The following is an 8,541-nucleotide window of genomic DNA, read 5'->3' on the forward strand; positions in this document are numbered from 1 at the left end:
CAACTTCTCATTCCCATGTGCACATTGGGCTCCCCTTGCTTTCGAGTGGATGGGAGGGTGTTCCAGCATGCCTCCTCGGTGGCCAAGCCGGCAGGTGTCTGCTCACACCCGCGCTGACTGCTGCCCAGTGTCCCGCTGCTCAGGGGCTGGCTCCAGGGGTGCCATTCCCTGCCTCTTACCCCGGCTCGGCCCCTCAGCTAGGTGTTCAGTGGTGGGCTGTTGCTTAGTTTCACTGACGGCAATTGTCCTCCGTTTTCCATTTTTTGGGGAAGAGGGAGTCTCGCAGAAGTGTTTCTGAGCTATTCCTCCATCCCAGGCGGTGAGGTGACGGATGGCAGTACTTCCCGAGCTGCTCTGGTGGCCGGTGTCTTGTGCTAAGTGTGAAGGGACGTGTCCTGCCTGTCCCCGCTCCTTCTCTGTGTGTGCCCTTTCATCCCAGCACAGATGTGGGAGGGTCACTGTCAGGCCAGCCCGGGACTACAGAGCGAGTGCAAGGTCAGTCTGGGCTAGAGTGAGACCCTACCTCGAAACAACAATCAAACAAAAAACTTCTCTGTCATGTGAAGGGACACACCTCTGGGGTGCCCTGTTTGGGAGGCCCAGCCCTGAATGCATGGACTAGCTGCCTCTAGCAGCAGCCAGAGGGGAAAGGGCTGAAGAGTGAGTAGTTCCAGCCATTAGTAAGCCACTGCATCTGCCGTCGCTGCTGCTCCGATGTTACTGTAGCTTGACTTCCTCTGCACACAGGGACTCATTGGCACTGCTTTTTAAATTTTTTGTGTATTTTTATTTATTTATTTGAGAGAATAACAGAGAGAGGGAGAGAGAGAGAGAGGCAGATAGAGAGAGAGAGAGAATGGGTGCACCAGGGCCTCCAGCCACTGCAAACGAACTCCAGATGTGGGCGCCCCCTTGTGCATCTGGCTTATGTGGGCTCTGGGGAATCGAGCCTACAACCAGGATTCTTAGGCTCCAAAGGCACGTGCGTAACCGCTAAGCTATCTCTCTAGCCCCACATTGGCACTTCTTTAAGAAGTCTTTTGTTTAAGGCAGGGCGTGGTGGCACACACCTTTAATCCCAGCACTCGGGAGCCAGAGGTGGGAGGATCGCCATGAGTTTGAGACCACCCTGAGGAATACATAGTGAAGTCCAGGTCAGCCTGGACCATAGTGAGACCCTACCTCGAAAAAACAAAATAAATAAATAAATAAGGCATTATCCTTGCCGAGAAGCAACTTAAGGAAGAGAGGATCCTTTTCAGCCCTGGGCTCTAGGGGGCGGCGGCGGTGGCGGGGAAGTCCCGATGCAGGAGCCTGAGGTGACTGACTGCTCACGCTCGGTCCACGGTCCACGGGAGGCAGCAGTGATGGACGCTGCCGCTCGGCCCTCTCTCCTCTATTCAGCCCACAAGCCCACCCCACGGATGCTCCTGTCCACAGCAGAGCGGGGTTTCCCACCTCCAGCAACCGAATCTAGCAAATCCCTTGCAGACACTTCCTGTTAAGGTGGTTACTTGAATTAACCATCCTAGATGGTGGGGTTCTCTTACAGGCCTTAACTGTGGGAGAAGAAGAGCCGGTTCCTACTCCACAGGGTTTCAGCAGTGCCCCGCACTCCGCGCCTCGGCCTGGCTTGTCCTCTTGGCCTGGGAAGCTGGATCATATATAGCAGGGTGTCGGCCCCGGACGGTGTAGCAGAGAGACTGCAGTGATTTCTACGACCACTTGGTGTCCCACTCCTCCTTAAAATGGTGCATTATCTCCGCCCTGTCAATTTGCGCCTGTCTTCAGCAGGCAACCAGGTTAGCAGGGCTTCTCAGTACCTGTTCCTTACATGTAAAAAGTTCTTGGCAGCAACGCTCACAGATATCACAAGCATACAATCCATCCCTTTACTTTCAGGTGCAAAGTGCTTATGCAATTCTAATTTATTTTAATTTCCACCGAACCAATGCATGACCAGAAACGCCCCAAAAGTTCATAAATTCAATTTCAGGCCCGAAAGTCAGTCAATTTTTAGAAGTCAGCAAATTTACCATTGGTCATGGTAAGTCCTCTCTACCATTTTCTCCCTGAGGTTTTTTTTTTTTTTCTGTTAAAAAATGTTTTGAAACTGCTGCTTCAGGGCGACCCAGTTATTATAACAGCAGGGCCAGAGAGGGGAAGCCTTAGACTCCGCTCGACCAGGGCCTCTGCAGCAGCGAAGGCAGTGGATACCCAGGTCAAGGTTCATCTTTCTGGATGCATTTCCCCTGCTTAGAACTCCTCTCTTTTGAGAGTTCCTCCTCAGATTTTGATCCCTGTGTCTTTTTACTGATATACTAGTTTCCTGGTGCCCACCTCTCTCCTCACCGTCTCCCGGCCTCTGTTTTTCTGCCCTGTTCAGTCCACTCATCCAGTGGGACCCAACCTGTATCCCACACTCAGACGTTTGTGTACTGTCACCTCCCCTGGAGTGACCCGGCGGATGTTCCCTGCCAAGGTAGCCTTATTCAGATATTTACATGTAGATACAGTAAAGCGTATTCATTGCAGATGTACAGTGTCATGAACTCAGTGTTTCTGTATGGCTTCTTAGCTTAGCAAATGGCACCTTCATGATTTCATTTATTTCTGCCTAAATAAATCTATGTTATTCTAGAACTTCCTGACTATGCTTGCATTCAGATATTGCTTATGATTTTTCTCCCAAGGGACAGAACATACTTTGCCTCCACTTTTCATGTGCCCTTTTCTCTACCTGGGACCCATTCCTTCTCCTTGGTCTATGGATTCCTTTTTTAAAAACATTATTTTGTACTTATTTTATTTATTTGAGAGAGAGAGAGAGAGAGGAGAAAGAGATAGATAGATAGAGAGAGAGAGACAGAGAGAGAGAATGGGTGCACCAGGGCCTTCAGCCACTCCAAACAAACTCCAGATGCATGCACCACCTCGTGCATCTGGCTTACGTGGGTCCTGAGGAATTGAACCTGGGTCCTTTGGCTTTGCAGGTGAGTGGCTTAACCACTAAGCAATCCCTCCAGCCCTATGGATTCTTAAAGAGCAGATTCAGGTGACTTCTGCCCAGCAAGGCCTCCGATGGCCGCAGTCCCAGGCTGGGACAGGTGTCCTCCACCAGGACATTCATCACCAGTCATCTCCCGTTGTACCAGTTTACCTTGCGAGTCGCTAATGTGTCGTTTCTACTAGACTCTACATTCCTCGAGAACTTTCCATTTTGTTTAGAAACAAGGGAGAAGGGGTACAGTTAGGGTGACTGGGCCCCGAAAAGCAAAAAAAAAAAAAAAAAAAAAAAGCAGGAAAGTCTGTACTTGCTAGAAATCAAAGATGATCTGACTTCTTATTTCTTGCCTAGTTCCCTAGACCTGTTTTCCTCACAAACAACCAGGACCTCTCCTGGGAGGGAGGTCTTTTGTAGGATTTATTTAGTTAGTTAGTTTTTGGTTTTACGAGGTAGGGTCTCAGTTTTGCTCGGGCTGACCTGGAATTCACTATGTAGTCTCAGGATGGCCTCGAACTCACAGAGATCCTCCTACCTCTGCCTCCCAAGTGCTGGGATTAAAGGCGTGCGCCACCACGCCTGGCTCTTTTGTAGGATTTAAACATTGTGGTTGATCAAGTTCAACTCATCGAACTTGTGTTGGGGCTCACCTCTTCCTGAGACAGCCCCTAGCCCTAACCAACCAACTCTCTCTGGTTCACCACTCTAAGGTTATGAATACCTTTGCAAGTGCCCACCTGGGAAGTTCCAGCTGTCGGTGAGCGGCCCAGCTGGAGGCCCGCCCCCCCCCCCAGCCCTTACTCTCCATGTGTACTCTTCCAGCTCCTCACACAGCAGGAGCTCCTTGAACTTTTTTGTCCCTCTTTCTATGGTTTTCCCAGGCCCTCCACATGGGATCACTAGCCACGTCGGTGTCTCTCCTTGGCTCTGCACTTCTGCCAATAAATAATATAATAATTACCCTTCTCAGTCTTTTATTATTCGATTCTTTGATTAAAATTAGAAATGAACCTAGGGCTTGGGGTTCAAGGACTTTCCTGGACCCCCTGCACTCTGCTACACAAGCACGTGAATTCACTGTCTTTCCTAGCACAGAGCTGGGCTCATAGGAGGAGCGCCACGGTTAACCTTGATCATCCACTGCATTGGATTGAGAAACACCTGGGAGATTAGTGAAGCAGGTCCCTGGTGTGTGTGCGAGGGGTTTCCAGACACAATGAGACCTTCAGGGCTCTGACCCATCCAATCCACGGGTGGACTTAAAGTTGAGTGGACCGTTGGGAGGAGATGGGCCGATGGGATGTGGACGGTAGTTGGAGGAGGTAGGCCACTAGAAGTACGCATGTCCTTGGGCCTTTCTCCTGCCCTGGCCCCTTCCTGAATGCTCCTCGTTCTGCTTTCCAGCAAGAGCCTTCTGTTGCCATGACCGAGTGCGTGGGGCCACATGGCGACGAACGGAGCACCCCAAACCGTGGGACAAAGCAAATCATTTCTTTATGTCGGGCATTGGGTCACACTGACACGAAATCTAGTACAAGATGCCAGTGCACGCCCTCTGGAATGTCATGAGGAGACAGAGGTGAGGCTCAGGAAGACCCAGATGCTCCGTAGTATTTGGCCTCAGCAGTAGACAACTGTCTCCTTGAGTGTGCGTGGGGTGAGAGCATGTGTGAGAACCTGGAGGGAGAATGCACACCGAGGAAGGAGGACGCCCAGGAGGGCACGTTCCACTGCCCAGCTCTCTGGCACCAGCAGGGAAAGTATCTATCAGGCCTGAAGCAGTTCTTTTCTTCTTCTTTTCTTTCCTTCTTCTTCATTTTTTAACCAAAAGTTCAGACAGATTTTTAGATGCCAGAAAGCTAAGAGGGAAAGAGAACTTAAATGATAGAAAACAATAAAAATGAGAGAGGCACACACTCTTAGACTCTTAGGCAGACTTCCGAGTGTCCTGCAGTGCTGTTTTCACGACACACAGCTGGATGGGCCGTGACTGTCATTTCGTACTGTGAATGGTGCCCGTTAGTCGTCACCGTCATTTCCTAAGCATCATCCTACCCCGCCTGCATGCCAACCCAGGCAGGTGGGTGGAGCTCACATGAGGCCGCTCCTTAGCCAGCGGGTGGCTGAGGCTTTACGAGCCCCCGGGCCTCCCTCCGGCCACGGGGCTGAAGAAGATCTGTTTCAGCCCCCGTCTCTGAAGTGAGCCGCTGGGCCCATCTGCCCACATCAGGTGTGTAGACGCTGCCCAAGAAGGCCGGTGGCTATTTGTGGACTCTTCAGTGAGGCACGTGAGACCCCACCAAGGGCGTCCAGAACGGAAGCTACTGTCGGATGGAGAGCAATCTCCGAGTCAATGAAATGTTAGAACAGTTTAGTATTAGATTAACAGGAGAACCGCGCGCTCCCCAAAGTCTTAATGTCTTCCAGTTGCACAGCTGGGGCAGTTGGCCAAGGAAACTTTGATTAGCTGGAGCTTTATGGGATGAAACATTTCCTGTGACAGCATGTGTGTATTTTTGTAATGAAAGAGAAAAGAAATGATTCTCCCAAAGGGAAAAGAGAGACTCATAAAGAAAAGTTTTTTTGTTTTTTTTTTTTTTTTCTGATTCATAGACATTCTCGTGTTAAGTGATGTTGAATCTTAATACCACATTGCCAGTGTTATCACAGATAAAACAGAAGAGCTTTTGTTTTGAGGGGAAGGTCTTGTTTTCTTTGAGTCTGTATGGCACGGAGGTCAAGGGAACAGGCAGGAGCTGTCTTGGTTCTTAGCCTAATGCACCACTTTGCAGCTGCAGGACTTGAGCAATCTGCTTGATGGTCCTGGGCCTTGGACCTGCTTTTACCTCACAAGTTTATGTAGATTAACCATGGAACCGCAGAGGAAGCACTTAGCACACTGCTGATAATACTAATGTAGTAACAATGCCTTGTAGCTGCATGCAGCTTAGCTTTGATTTCTTAAAACTCTTTACATCTACTCTTACCACAACAGCACAACATGGGCGGGGGTGGGGGGGATTACTGTTGCCTTTTGACAGACGAGGAAGGTGCTTACGCTGGCTCACAGGGTCAGAGAGGTAAGACCCTCCTCCTCTGCTCCCACGTTAGGCTACTTCTTGCCAGTCATATACAGGAGTGGTGGAATTAGAAGATATTGCTGGGAACTTAGAAGACAGCCATGTCTGGGGAGGCTCTTAACCCTTTTCTCCTGCCTTTCTGTTCTGGAATTTTCTTTTACTGGGCCCCAGTGAAAATGTGAAGGAAGGTCTGAACATAGCCGGGGGCACCATGAATTTGAGTGTTGCATGTCAAATACTACTTGTTACTTCTATTTACTTATTCTTGGTATTGTTTTGAATATATTTTATTCTGAAGTTTTAACTCGTTCCAATAAATATTCATTGAATACTCATGGTGTGCCAGGAAATGTACAAAGTGATTTTACACACATCTTCTTATTGAAACTTTACATTTTGTGGTAAATTGTCTTCATTTTCCAAGAAAAAAGAGCTAGAAGCTCAGAAATGTTGAGTCATGTACCCAGATCTTCTAAGACTGTTCAAGCAAAGAAAATTCTGAATAAAATATCTCTCTTGCATAGTGACATATCAATCACTATAAGCAAGCTAATCCAGTAATATAGAGAAAAATAATACATCACAAACAAACTGAATTTGTATAGGAAACCAAGTGGTACTTAACATTCTGAGCAAACTGGCCATTGCAATTTGCCAAATTAATAATGGAGAAAAATCATATGATCAACTTGACAGATGATATAAAACATTTGATAAAATTCAGCTTCTAGTCATGACTTACAAAAACCTTCTTGGGCCTGGATAGATGGCTTAGCAGTTAAGTCGCGTGTCTGTGAAGCCTAAGGACCCCAGTTCGATTCTCCAGGTTCCATGTAAGCCAGATGCATGAGGTGGTGCATGCATCTGGAGTTCATTTGCAGTGGCTAGAGGCCCTGGCACACCCATTCTCTGTCTCTCTCTCCCTCTCTCTCTGTTTCAAATTAAAAATTTTTTTAAGTTTTTTTTTTTTTTTAACTTCTTGGGTAGAATTGTGAATTTAAACTGGGCACCAAATTCACCCTCTTTCTCATAGAGAACATTAAATGGTTGTAGCAACTCGTGTTTGGCACACTGGGCTACAGCCATCCATCCTACCCTTCTTCTCGTCTTCACACGCTCTTAAAGTAGTGGCATGGCATCAAAACGCCTTTCCACCTTGCTGAAAAGGCATGTGGCATTCTTATCTTCAGGCCAGATTGTTTAGAGGGTATCACGTGTAAGCAGTGGCTCTTGTCCTGCGTCTTTGGCCTGGCCTTCTCCTGAGCTGACCAGGACATCCACACACACGTCATGGACCTCAGAGTCGGCCTTCTCTCGGTCCTCTGTCTCTTGGTCTGTGTTCTCTGGATAGCAGCTTTCACTCCGTCACGACGTGCTGCTTCGGCTGTGCGACAGCCAGGCTTCTGTCACCTGCGCGTTCTGGTGTCCGGGCTTGGCCAGGTGGAAGCCGCTTCAGCACACAGGCGCGCTGCCTTAAGCACATTTGCTTTCCAACCTGCTGCCTGGGCACCGTGAGCTACACTGTGGCAGACAGCTTCAGGTTTGCTTTGATGGACTTCCAGACCAGGCACAGCTATGGAGGAAGGGACATTTACTGAAGCTTGCAGATCCACGGGGAGTTCCATAATGGCAGAAGTAGCTGGCCTGCTTTCACAGGTCCAAGCAGAGAGAAGCACAAGCCTAAAAGCCAGAAGACACCCCACACAGCACACTTCAGGAACTCCAGCCAGACACACTTTGCATATCTTTAGATTGAAATCTGAAACCCACCACACCTTAAGATCCGCCCAGTGACACTGCCTCCAGCCAGGTGGCTGCAGATGCAAACTACAAACGGATAAAACACTGAATATATTGGAGGCCATCTATTCAAAACACCACATACACCAGCCATAAAAATGTGAGCCATATTAGCAATGAAGCCATCCACATGGACCCCAAGATCAATTTTTAGCAAGTCACCTTCCTTGAAAATATAGTCCTGGTCACTCTTAAAAGGGGAGAAGTGACATACAGTTATTTACTGAAACGTGGTAGGAAAGGCAATTCCTTCCTTCATTTCTTTTTCTTTCTTGAAGCTTTTCCTCGTTTCTTCCATAATCATGGCACCCCCTTTCTCACACACAGCCCCAGGCTGGGTGCTTCCACCACAGATCCAAGTACCTGGTTGGCGATGTCACTCCCATCTTACACTCAGTCATGACCCGTTCCTTGGTGTTGCTCATCTTGCCCCACATCTTCCTACGCCACTACGGCCCCTTTGCTTCCCCTCGGCCGCCGCCTCTCCCTTCCCAGCCATGAGCTGTGGCCACGGTCTCCTCGGACCGGTCTGAGCTAAAGAGACCTTGCCTCAAAAGCAGAACAAACAGAAAAGCAAACACCAGGGTTGAGGAATGACTCAGCGGGTAAGAGTGCCTGCTGGGTGAGCACGAGGAGCCGATGCCATCCCTAGCACCT

General features: G+C 48.8%; 1 pseudogene; it reads right to left on the bottom strand.

The window, feature by feature from the left end:
* Positions 1–8,256, bottom strand: part of LOC101596186 — a 65,548-nt pseudogene extending 57,292 nt beyond the window's left edge.
* Between the last annotated feature and the right edge of the window lie 285 nt (positions 8,257–8,541).

Source organism: Jaculus jaculus, chromosome 5 (assembly GCF_020740685.1).
Source record: "Jaculus jaculus isolate mJacJac1 chromosome 5, mJacJac1.mat.Y.cur, whole genome shotgun sequence".
NCBI classification, from domain to species: Eukaryota; Metazoa; Chordata; class Mammalia; order Rodentia; family Dipodidae; genus Jaculus; species Jaculus jaculus.